The following is a 10,972-nucleotide window of genomic DNA, read 5'->3' as shown; positions in this document are numbered from 1 at the left end:
ATGCTAGCTGTGAGTGCCTTCCTGGGCTTCCTGGGGGAGATGTGGGCGAGGCGAGGCCCCTCCCCCTGCAGTCCTACGGGCCGCCGACCAGGGCGGCTCTCAGGGCCCGCAGTGAGTCAAGCTCCCAGCTCCCGGAGGAGGGGTGCAGGTGAGGCGGGCAGCGGGTACTTTACTCAGGCTAGACGTGAGAATGGCTTGCGGTAAAGAGCGTTAAAACCCCAGACGATCCAGAAATACCTGGGGCCGCCGCACAAGTTCACAGCTATGGAAAGCAGTTTGCGGAGGCGGCGGCCAAGGAAGGGCCCCAGCTTCCGAAACTGGACTCTCCTGGCTGTGATTTGGAGGACGGGCACCCGCCTTTCTGGGACTCTGGGGAAACCCCCCTCCCCCCCCCCCGCCCCCAGTAAACCTGCAGCCCTTGGGAAGTGGCCCTTGCCTCTTCCACGATGAGGCTGCGGGATTGGTCCAGACGATGCTACCGTGTGTGCACCGCCGGGGGACAGGAAACTGTTGGCACTGGTTTCACGGGGATCGGGGAGAAAAGGCAGTGTGGGCTCTAAGCAGGCCTTGGTTCAGGCCAGCTCGGATCCAGGCAGTCTGGGGGCGGCCTGGGGGACTCCCTCGAAGGAAGGAGGGTCTGACCCGCAGCGGGCTGGGGAGTGAGGGTGGGACAGTCGGGACCGCGGCCCTCGGCTCCCGGGAGCCGGGATATGAGCCCCCAGCGCCGGGCTGTGGGGCCGCGGGGGCGGGGCGGGGAAGAGCGCCTCGGATTGGATGGGCTGCCGGGGGCGGGGTGGGGAGGGCGCCTCTGACTGGGCGGGCTGCGGGGGCGGGGCGGGGAAGGGCGCCTCGGATTGGACGGCTCCGCAGGGAGGGCGGGGCCCGGCGCAGCCCGGGGAGCGGCGGCCGCTCCGCGAGGACCGCGGCTGATGCCCAGAGCCCTGCCCGCGCCGAGCCGGCCGCCCGGCTGGCCCAGACTCGGTCAGCCACGCCCGCCGCGCTGGGGACACTTCCGTTTCCGCCTATCTCCCTTTTGGAGGCGTCTCTTCCCGCCCGTGAGCGTGGCGCCTCTGTCCCCGGCGGAGTGGCTCCAGACTGCTGGTGGCGCCTTTTCTCTCCCTCGGGGGCGCCGGGGCACCGAGGGCTCCGCCTGTGCGGGTCGCCAGTCTCCGGAGCCCCGGCGTCCAGAGACGGCCGCAGCCGCGCGGGGTCTTCCTCGCTCGGCCCCCGCCTGCGCTGTGGCCCGAGGCCCGTTCCAGCTGTTCCTCCGCCGTGGGTCCAGCTGTTCCTCCGCCGTGGGCTTGCCGCTCTCGGAACCCGGTCCTGCCTCCCGCTGGCCCGAGCTCCCTTCCGTGCTGCCGGGAGGGGGCGGGGAGGGGGAGGGTGAAACGGGGTGGGAGGACTAGGAGAGAGCCCTTGGGGTGGGGCGGGCTTCGGCCAGAGGTCAGCCCCTGGACTGGGGCGGCCCCGCTGTATCCACTTATTGTGACGTGTCAGTCGCTCAGTCGTGTCCGACTCTCTGCGACCCCATGGACTGTACCCCGTCAGGATCCTCTGTCCATGGGATTCTCCTGGCAGGAATACTAGAGTGGATAGCCATTCCCTTCTCCAGGGGATCTTCCCAACCCAGGGACTGAACCCAGGTCTCTTAAGTCTCCTGCATGGGTAGACGGGTTCTTTACCAACTAGTGCCGCATTATATGTGATTGCTCCAGCTCAGTTGCTAAGTCGTGTCCGACTCTCTGCGACCCCATGGACTGTAGCCCACCAGGCTCAGACTTTGTCCGTGGGGTTTCCTAGGCAAGAATACTGGAATGGGCTGCCACCCCCTCCTCCAGGGGATCTTCCCAACCCAGAGATGGAACTGGGGTCTCCTGCATTGTCCAGCTGAGCCAGCAGGGAAGCCCTTATTCACTTATTTTAAATGTATAGCTAATTTCTGGGGAGATGGGAAATGTTACACGAAGGGAGATGATCCCTGCCCCCACGAGGGGGTGCGGGGAAGTCCTCATGCTTGGTTCTCTCGGCCAAGTTCATCACTTCAGTTCAGTCACTCAGTCGTATCCGACTCTTTGCGACCCCATGGACTGCAGCATGCCAGGCCTCCCTGTCCATCACCAGCTCCCAGAGTTTACTCAGACTTATGTCCATTGAGTCAGTAATGTCATCCAACCACCTCATGTGCCATCGTCCCCTTCTCCTCCTGCCTTCGATCTTTCCCAGCATCAGGGTCTTTTCCAGTGAGTCAGCTCTCCACATCAGGTAGCCAAACTATTGGAGTTTCAGCTTCAACATCAGTTCTTCCAATGAATATTCAGGACTGATTTCCTCTAGGATGGACTGGTTGGATCTCCTTGCAGTCCAAGGGACTCTCAAGAGTCTTCTCCAACACCACAGTTCAAAAGCATCAATTCTTCAGTGCTCAACTTTCTTTATAGTCCAATTCTCACATCCATACATGACTACTGGAAAAACCATAGCTTTGACTAGACGGGCCTCTGTCGGCAAAGCAATGTCTCTGCTTTTTAATATGCTGTCTAGGTTGGTCATAGCTTTTCTTCCAAGGAGCAAGCGTCTTTTAATTTCATGGCTGCAGTCACCATCTGCAGTGATTTTGGAGCTCCCAAAAGTAAAGTCTGACACTGTTTCCACTGTTTCCCCATCTATTCCCCATGAAGTGATGGGACTGGATGCCATGATCTTAGCTTTCTGAATGTTGAGCTTTATGCCAGCTTTTTCACTCAGTTTATCAGTTACTTGAAAGTTTTGCAGAGAGCCCTCTGTGTACCCCCAGTTAGGGAATGAAGGGCCGCCCCCAGGCTCCTCCCGCGTCCCTCACACAGCTGATGGACTGCAGGATCTCGGGCCTCTGATGCACCCCTTTAGCATGGGCTGTAGTGTTTCACGCCCCCAGCCCCAGCCTGGCCCCGCGTGGTTCTGTCTCAGGTCCACGCGCTCCTTTCGGCCCACAGACCTTTACTACGTTAGTGGAACTGAAGCCTCCAGGAGGCCATCAAAAAAAAAAAAAAAAAGACTTTTGGGGAAGGTAATATTAATGAAAAACTGGCCTTTCCTCTGCCCAGCCAGCGCAAGCCCTGGGGGCTCAGCCTGCGTCCTGACCTGCCTTGGAAAGGGGAGGCCGGGCTCACCGACTGTTCAAGAGGCCGGTGCTGCGCTTTCTGCTCTGCATCGTCCCCTTAATTGGGAACGGGCTCTAATAATCTGGTCTCAGCTCATTAATGCTACAATAGTGGGCAGAGTTAATGACTCATTAGTGATTAATTCCTTAACTGTGCCTTAATTGCTCACTGTAAACACCCTTGGTAAAAACCGGATTAAATCATCCAGGTCCTTGGCCCCAGTCTCTCACAGCCCTGGAAGACTCACCGAGGGCTGGGTTCCCTTACCATAGGAGGGCCATCTCTTTTTTTAAAGGAGAAGTATCATATGACATTCCTTATATGTGGAATCTAAAAAGAAATGATACAAATGGACTTACCCACAATACAGAAAGTGACTCCCAGATATAGAAAACGAATCCATGGTTACCATCAGGGGAAGGACTCGTTGGGGGCTTTGGGAAGGTCATGTATACACTGCGATGGATTCGTGCATATATCTGGCTGAGTCCCTTCGCCGTTCACCTGAAACTTGTTCATAGATGGCGCCAGCTGGTATCTGTGAATCATCCTGGAAGTTCATGCTAGAATCATCCATGTAGACTAAAGGGTCTGGCGGGGGATTCTCTTGGACTATTTTGCTCATCAGGAATGCTCACATCTGACAAGGAAAGCCTGTCATGACTTCCCCCTTGGCGTGCTTGTTTTCAAGCCACTGTGTGTATCTCTAGAATGTGGTTCCTTTAGCCTGGTGGGTCATCTTCTTAAGGGCAGGTACAACATCTTCCCTCGGCCTGGAAGTCCTGAGGTCTCTGGTCCAGTCATGGCTGTGACATTGCCTAGTCATGTGACCTTGGACAGGTCCCCTTGTGAAGCTAGATCTCCTAAATCTCCCTTTATCCCTCATCACCCCACCATAGATTCCCGAAATGGAATGTTCTGTTTTAAAAGCAGCGCTCGTCTGCTCTGTCCATGGTATGAGTGTGTCCGTGTGTTTACGTTAGTAGGTTCTGAATGAAGTGTGTACAGGCTACCTTTCCTGTTCAGAGTGGCCTGAGAAAGCTCTTTCTAGGGCTTACAGTAGCTGGGTTCTGTAGTTTTCCCATTTGTCATTTAAAAATTAGCCGTTAGTCTTTTTCACCATCTTAATTTTCCTGCCATCTTTGTCCATTCCTGAAACTTGCAAGGCATGGTGGACATGTCAGGATGGATAACCCAGAGTCACCATCCTCAAGGAGCATAGCTTAGGTAGAGGAAATGAGAATGAAACTGTACACACGTTCTCCAATGCCTCCTGGTTTTCCACCTGAGGTTCCACAGGCCACCCCAAAATAGATATGTTCCAAATAAAACATTTGCCCTTACTCTGAAGCGTTCTAAAAACCTTCTTAGAAGTCTCCTCTCTTTCTGCATTCATAGTCCTCCAATGGCTATGATGGAAATTGTTCTTGACCCCTTGAGGCAAGCTATTTTCCAGTTTTTTAAAATCTTATTTCTCAAATAAAATGAAATCTTATTTCTTAGCCATACATCTTCCAAATTTTAGCTGCTCAGAACAAAGGCATCACCCAACCCTCCCTTAAATTAGCTATGATTAAATAATGACCAATGTTATGTAAGAGAAAACAATTTTAGGAAGTAAGTTCTTAAAAGTCACCAGCAGGGCTTCCCTGGTGGTCCAGGGGTTCAGAATCCGCTCTGCAATGCAGGGGACCCTGGCTCAGCCCCTGGTCTGGGAAGATTCCCACCGGCCATGGAGCAACTGAGCCCTGGCACCACGACCGCTGAGCCCACGTGTGGCAACTACGGGAGCCCGCACGCCTGGAGCCCGTCCTCCCCGACAACAGAGGCCCCCACAAAAGAAGCCCGCCCACCACAACTCGAGCGTACCCCCTGCTCACTGCAGCTAGAGAAAGCCCGTGCGCCATAACAAAGGCCTACCACAGCCAAAAAATTATGTATATATATTTAAAGTCACCAGCATGCCCTACACTTGTCTCTTTCCTGCAGTCTGCTGGCTACAAGGCAGGCGTGATGCTGGAGCCCCCATCTTGGACCATGTCATGAAGGCATTTGGTGAGGCTGTTGAATAACAGGATGGAAGGGACCGTATGTGATACTTCCCTGAGGCTGGCACATCAGGCCAGCTTTGGACTGCCACCTGGGCACTCCACTTTAGTGAAAGTGAAAGCTGCTTAGTTGTGTCCAACTCTTTGTGACCCCAAGGACTATACAGTCCCTGGACTTCTCCAGGCCAGAATACTGGAGTGGGCGGCCTTTCCCTTCTCCAGGGGATCTTCCCAACCCAGGGATTGAACCCCGGTCTCCCACATTGCAGGCAGATTCTTTACCAGCTGAGCCACAAGGGAAGCCAAATCTACCCTTCATTCATCCATTCCTTTCCTTCAATGCTGGTATGTGGTTAACTACTCAGCCCCGTGGATTTTACTTCAGAATGTCTCCTAAATTCACCTAGCCCTGTCTCTCTCAGCAAGTTCTCTAGCTCAGGGCTTTATCGACTCTCACCATGGTGCATGGCCTCCCGTGGCGTGCAGTGCTTCTCATGGTACTTACCACATATGGTCCCATTTTATGATTATTTACTCATTGATTCATCTACCCATCACACTTACTGGGTTATTTCTTCATTGACTTGTTTATTATATTTATCAGGTTCTCCTTTTGCTAAATTCTGGAGCTATAAAGATTCTGAGCTATAAAGATTGCTCAGTCACTCAGTCGTGCCTGACTCTTCGAGACCCCATGGACTGCAGCACGCCAGGCCTCCCTGTCCTTCACCATCTCCCGGAGCTTGCTCAAACTCATGTCCATTGAGTCAGTGATGCCATCCAACCACCTCATCCTCTGTCGTCCCCTTCTCCTCCTGCCTTCAGTCTTCCCCAACATCAGGGTCTTTTTCAATGAGTTGGCTCTTAGCATCAGGTGGCCAAAGTATTGGAGCTTCAGCTTCACCATAAGTCCTTCCAATGAATATTCAGGATTGATTTCCTTTAGGATGGACTGGTTGGATCTCCCTGCAGTCCAAATATAATAAAGATAAAGATACATCCTCCATATTGTCTCCCTGTCCCTCAATTCTTTCAATCTGTCCTTCACACTGTAGGCAGAATTAGGTGCTTAAAACAGTTCCTTGTGGCTCATGGGAGCACCTGATGAGCTTCTGAGTCTGACCCAACCCATCTTTGCAGGTCCTTCTCCTCACTCCCCTTCCCTCCTCATCCTCTGCTCAAGGGACACCGTGCACTCTGCATTTCATTGGTCTGCCATGTGCTTTTCCACCTCCTGGCTTTGGGTGTGCGCATTCCTTCTGCCTGGAAGGGCTTCTCACCCTCCCCTTCCTGCCAGACCCCTTCAGGACCAGGCTCAGGTGCCGCTGCCTCCGGGCAGCCAGCCTGCGAGCCTGCAGCAGTCGGCTCCTTGTTGCTGTCCCCCCAGGGCACTTTGCCGGTGGGGTCTTGAGCACTGTGCCAGCACTCATCCCGTGGTGATGCCCGTGGCCCCCAGGAAGACCGTGGGGTCCTTGAAGGGCAGCTGTCTGATTTACCTGCATATTCAGTGCCTGACCTGATGGGGGCACCCAAACTGATGCACAGTAACTAGCACACAGATACGTGATTCCCAGAGAAAGCTCCCCATCCCGTAGGGCTCACAGCAAAGAATCTGCCCCAGCCCGCGAAGTCACAGAAGATTTCTCTGAAGAAGGGACACTCAGGCGGAGCTCTGAAGGGAAAACAAGTTAGCCAGGCAAGAGGGGAGGGGAGGGCAGGGTGTGTGCAGAGGAGAAGGGACCAGGGCCAGTGTGAGGCTCACAGAACAAGGCTGGTCGGGCAGAGGCCAAAGGACAACCCAGAGAAGTGAGAGTCTCTACGAGTAAAAACGGTCTTAGGAGGTAGGGTCTGTGTCCAACCAGGATTCATAAGGAAGGGAATTTTCCAACACAGGAAGTGTGTTCAGCTGCTCTGGACAGCCAAAAAGTAACTAATGTCTGCTATAGGCGGTGACAAGGTCATGTCAAGTAAATCATCCTGTCTGCAGTATGAAGAACTGGGAAGGAGGCAAGAGAGAGTTCTAGAAGACCAGTTAGAAGGCTACTGCGGTGACGAAGGGAGGACAGCGTGAGCGCCTCTTCCGGTAGCAAGGAGGCCGGGTCTGAGGTTGAATGAGGAGACTGTGAGCTTAGTCTTGATCAAATGAGTTGGCGCGGAGAGACTGGGTAGGCAACTCCTGGTACTGGCTTGGAGCTTAGAGCAGAGAGCTGGCTGCTATTTGAGCTCAAGATCAGGGTACAGGTGATAATCGAAGCCCTGGGCAGACTTGAGATGAGATTGCAGAGAGAGGGGGACTGTGGCGTGAGCAGAGGAGACTGACGTCAGCGCCTTGGCGGCTCCGGCTTCGTGGGCAGTGTTGGAGGAGGCAGGGAGTGGGGGAAGGAAGCTCAGGCAAGTGTCGTGACATGGAAGCTGAAGAAAGAGTTTCCAAAGGGAGAGGATGAGCAACCAGAAGGTTATTATTTTTAAAACTTAACACTTAGCCAGTGATGAAGCAAGGATATACAATTTCTGCTTCCTGCGGGGGGACGGGGTGCAGCTATGGGGAAACCCCATCAGCGTTTCCTGCTGCCTGGGAAGAGATCGCGGTGGTGGCCGGACCCCAACCGGTCACTTTTCCAGGACTGGGAGGTCAGCGCAGGATTGCACTGACCCTATTTCTCTGTTTGTATTGACCCCATGCCTGTCCCTCCTTCTAAACTTTTCCCCAGCTGTTTTTTGCACCTTCAGAAAGCCACTCACTCCACATCTAGGAAGAAAGAAATAACACAACAGTCCTAGAAATGGCAACTGAGGCTCTGAAGTCTATTCTGGATGAAGGCTTTAGTCCTTCACTAAAGATAGCTTCAGCTTACCTTCCTCCGTCACTCAGACTCTTCTGCACACACCCTCTGCTCTTGCCAAACTGTCCACCAAACTTGACCCACGCTTTCCTACCTCTGTGCCTTTACCCAAGTTCTTCCTTCTACCCGGAATATCTTCCCCCACAGAAAATGCTTTCAGATGAGTGAAAATGAAGATGCAGCATACCACAGCTTACGGGATCCAACTGAAGCAGCGCCTAGGGGGAATTTTACAGCTGTCAGTGCTGGCTCTATTAGAAAAGAAGATCGCAGATCAAGAACCTAACCTTCCATCCTGGCACACGGGAAAAAAGATCGAACTAAACCTGAAGTGAGCAAAAAGGAGGAGACAGGAAAGATTCGAATGGGAATGAATACAGTAGAGAGGAGAAAAACAGTAGAGAAAAAATACTTCATGTAACGAGCCATCAGGGAAATGAAAAGTAAAGCCATGAGATCCCACTTCCCTGACATTAGGATGACTATAATCAGAAAGTCAGCAGCAAGAAATGTTGGTGACAAAGTGGAGAAACCAGAACCCAACACACATGGCTGGTGGAATGTAAAGTGGTGCAGTCACTTTGGAAAACCATCTGGCTCTTCAAATGATTAAACACAAAGTTGCCATAGGAACCATCAATTCTGGCCAAGACAAAGGAAAACATATCCACACAGAAACCTGCACATGAATATTTATAACATGCATTTTTCATAACAGCTAAAAAGTGGAGACAACCCAAATGCTCATCAAAAAATGAATTAATACACAATGTGGTAAATGTTAATATGTGAAATGAAGTATTATTCAGCCATAAAAAGAATGAGGTACTGATACACACTCCAACGTGGGAGGACCTTGAACACGCTATGTGAAGTGAAAGAAGCCAGACACAAAGACCCACATACCGTGTAGATGGATATTCAGATGAAATTCGGAAAAGGGAAATCTATAGAGACAGAAAACAGAATCATGGTCGCTGTGTGTTGGGAGGCAGGGGGAATGGGGACGCGGTGGGAGATTAAGGGTATGGGGTTTCTTCTTGAGGTGATGAAAGTGTTCTAAACTCAGCTGTGGTGACGAATGATTGCATATGTCTTTAAACATACTAAAAACTATTGGATGGGGCACTTTAAATGGGTGAATTGTATGGTATGTGAATTATATCTCAATAAAGCTTTTTTTTTTTTTGGTAAAAGTATTCCCACCAGGCTCTTGCAGCTTCCATCCATTTCAGGTAGGTACTCACACTGGAAGAATTTTCCTAAATGCGGTGATGCTCCCTTGCCAAGGAGCCTCTTCAAAGTCAGTAAGACGTAGCAATTCAGCTAACAGATAATGAGCTACTACTGTCCTAAGCACTGCGATCAATACATCCACCCACTTCTTCTGCCTTCAAGGCTCCACCCACGTGTCTCACTCCTGGGTGGTAGAGACCCTCTGCTCTGGACAACTGACCTTGCCAGCTTCTCGCTCTCCCCAGACCCCCCTCTATGCTGTTGTTCAAAGCAGACAACACCTTTTTAGGGGGCCAGACCACGTCACATGTAGGATTCTAGTTCCCCGACCAGGGCTGGAGCACACGCCGCCTGCAGGGGAAGCAGAGTCTTAACCACTGGATGGTCTCAGGAAGTCCCTGGACCACACCTTTTCTTCAAAAGGAGCGGCCGTCCTAAAATGCCAGCTCGGTGGGAAAGAGAACCATGGCTGAAATTCACTCTGTGACGCCTGGCTGGGAAAAAATTTTCTGCAGTGGTAGGTCAGGGAGGTGAGGCTGGGGAGGGGCAGGTGTGAGGATAGCGCGACCTCAGGGCCCAGGGAGGCTGCAGGGTGGACCCGGTCCTGCTCTTTCACCGACTGTCCTCTGTCTCAATCGCCTCTTCTCTCCACGCAGCCTTCTGTCCCTAGTTCAAGGCTTCTCTCCTCGGTCTCCCCTGCCTGTTGTCCTCTTATTTCCCGGGGTCAGTCTGTCCTGTTGTATTTCTGAAATCCCACTCCTTCCCCCTGCCGACTCCAGGCCCTTTTTCAGAGCAAACAAGCCTGCAGTAAATGGGACTGCCTGACCCTTGCCCCAAAACCTTGCTCAGGCAAGACTGTCCGCAGACTCTATCAGCAGCTCCTCCTGTCTTTTCTGTATTTTGTTGCACGTGGGGTGAGGAGTTTTCTTTCAGATTACCGTCATAGAGAGATGACTGGATTCCTTCTCAGGAGGTCACAGGAACCCCAGTTCAGCCACCGCCTTTTTTTTTTTTTTTTTTTTAGCCACAGACTTGATATACGGCTTCAGGCAAAGTAGTTTCACCCCGGTAGTTTCGCAGTTTCAAACCTGGACTTCTCTTTCTGCCGTCAAGGCTCCACCTGCGTCTCACACCCACCTGTTTCCTTCCCGCAGGGACTTCCTGGGTACTAGAGACCCTCTGCTCCAACACCTGACCTTGACAGCTTGAACAGGAAACCACGCGTCCCCCGCTGTGAAATAAAAGGGTTATTAGAACAAGGAGTTCCCTGGTGGCCTCGTGACTGAGATTCTGGGCTTTCACAGCCATGGCCTAAAAACAAAAACTAAATTAAAAGGAAATGAAGTGAAGTGAAACAAAACAATTCAAAATATTATACCAGAGGAACTGGAAAATCCTCCCAGCTACAACATTCTGACTCAGCGAAGAGAGTGCTTCGTAATTTGGCTGATGGCGACACCCGGTGGTCATCTTGAGAACTTCACCTTCTGATTGGCCGCCAAGTCGCCTCTGACTCTGCGACCCCATGGACTGCAGCCCGCCAGGCCTCCCTGTCCTTCACCAACTCCTGGAGTTCACTCAAACCCATGTCCACTGAGGCGGTGATGCCATCCAACCATCTCATCCTCTGTCGTCCCCTTCTCCTGCTTCCCTCAGTCTTTCCCAGGATCAGGGTATTTTCCAGTGAGTCAATTCTTCACATCAG

This window comes from Cervus elaphus, chromosome 27, assembly GCF_910594005.1.
Source record: "Cervus elaphus chromosome 27, mCerEla1.1, whole genome shotgun sequence".
NCBI classification, from domain to species: Eukaryota; Metazoa; Chordata; class Mammalia; order Artiodactyla; family Cervidae; genus Cervus; species Cervus elaphus.
Note: the sequence above shows the minus strand (reverse complement) of the source record.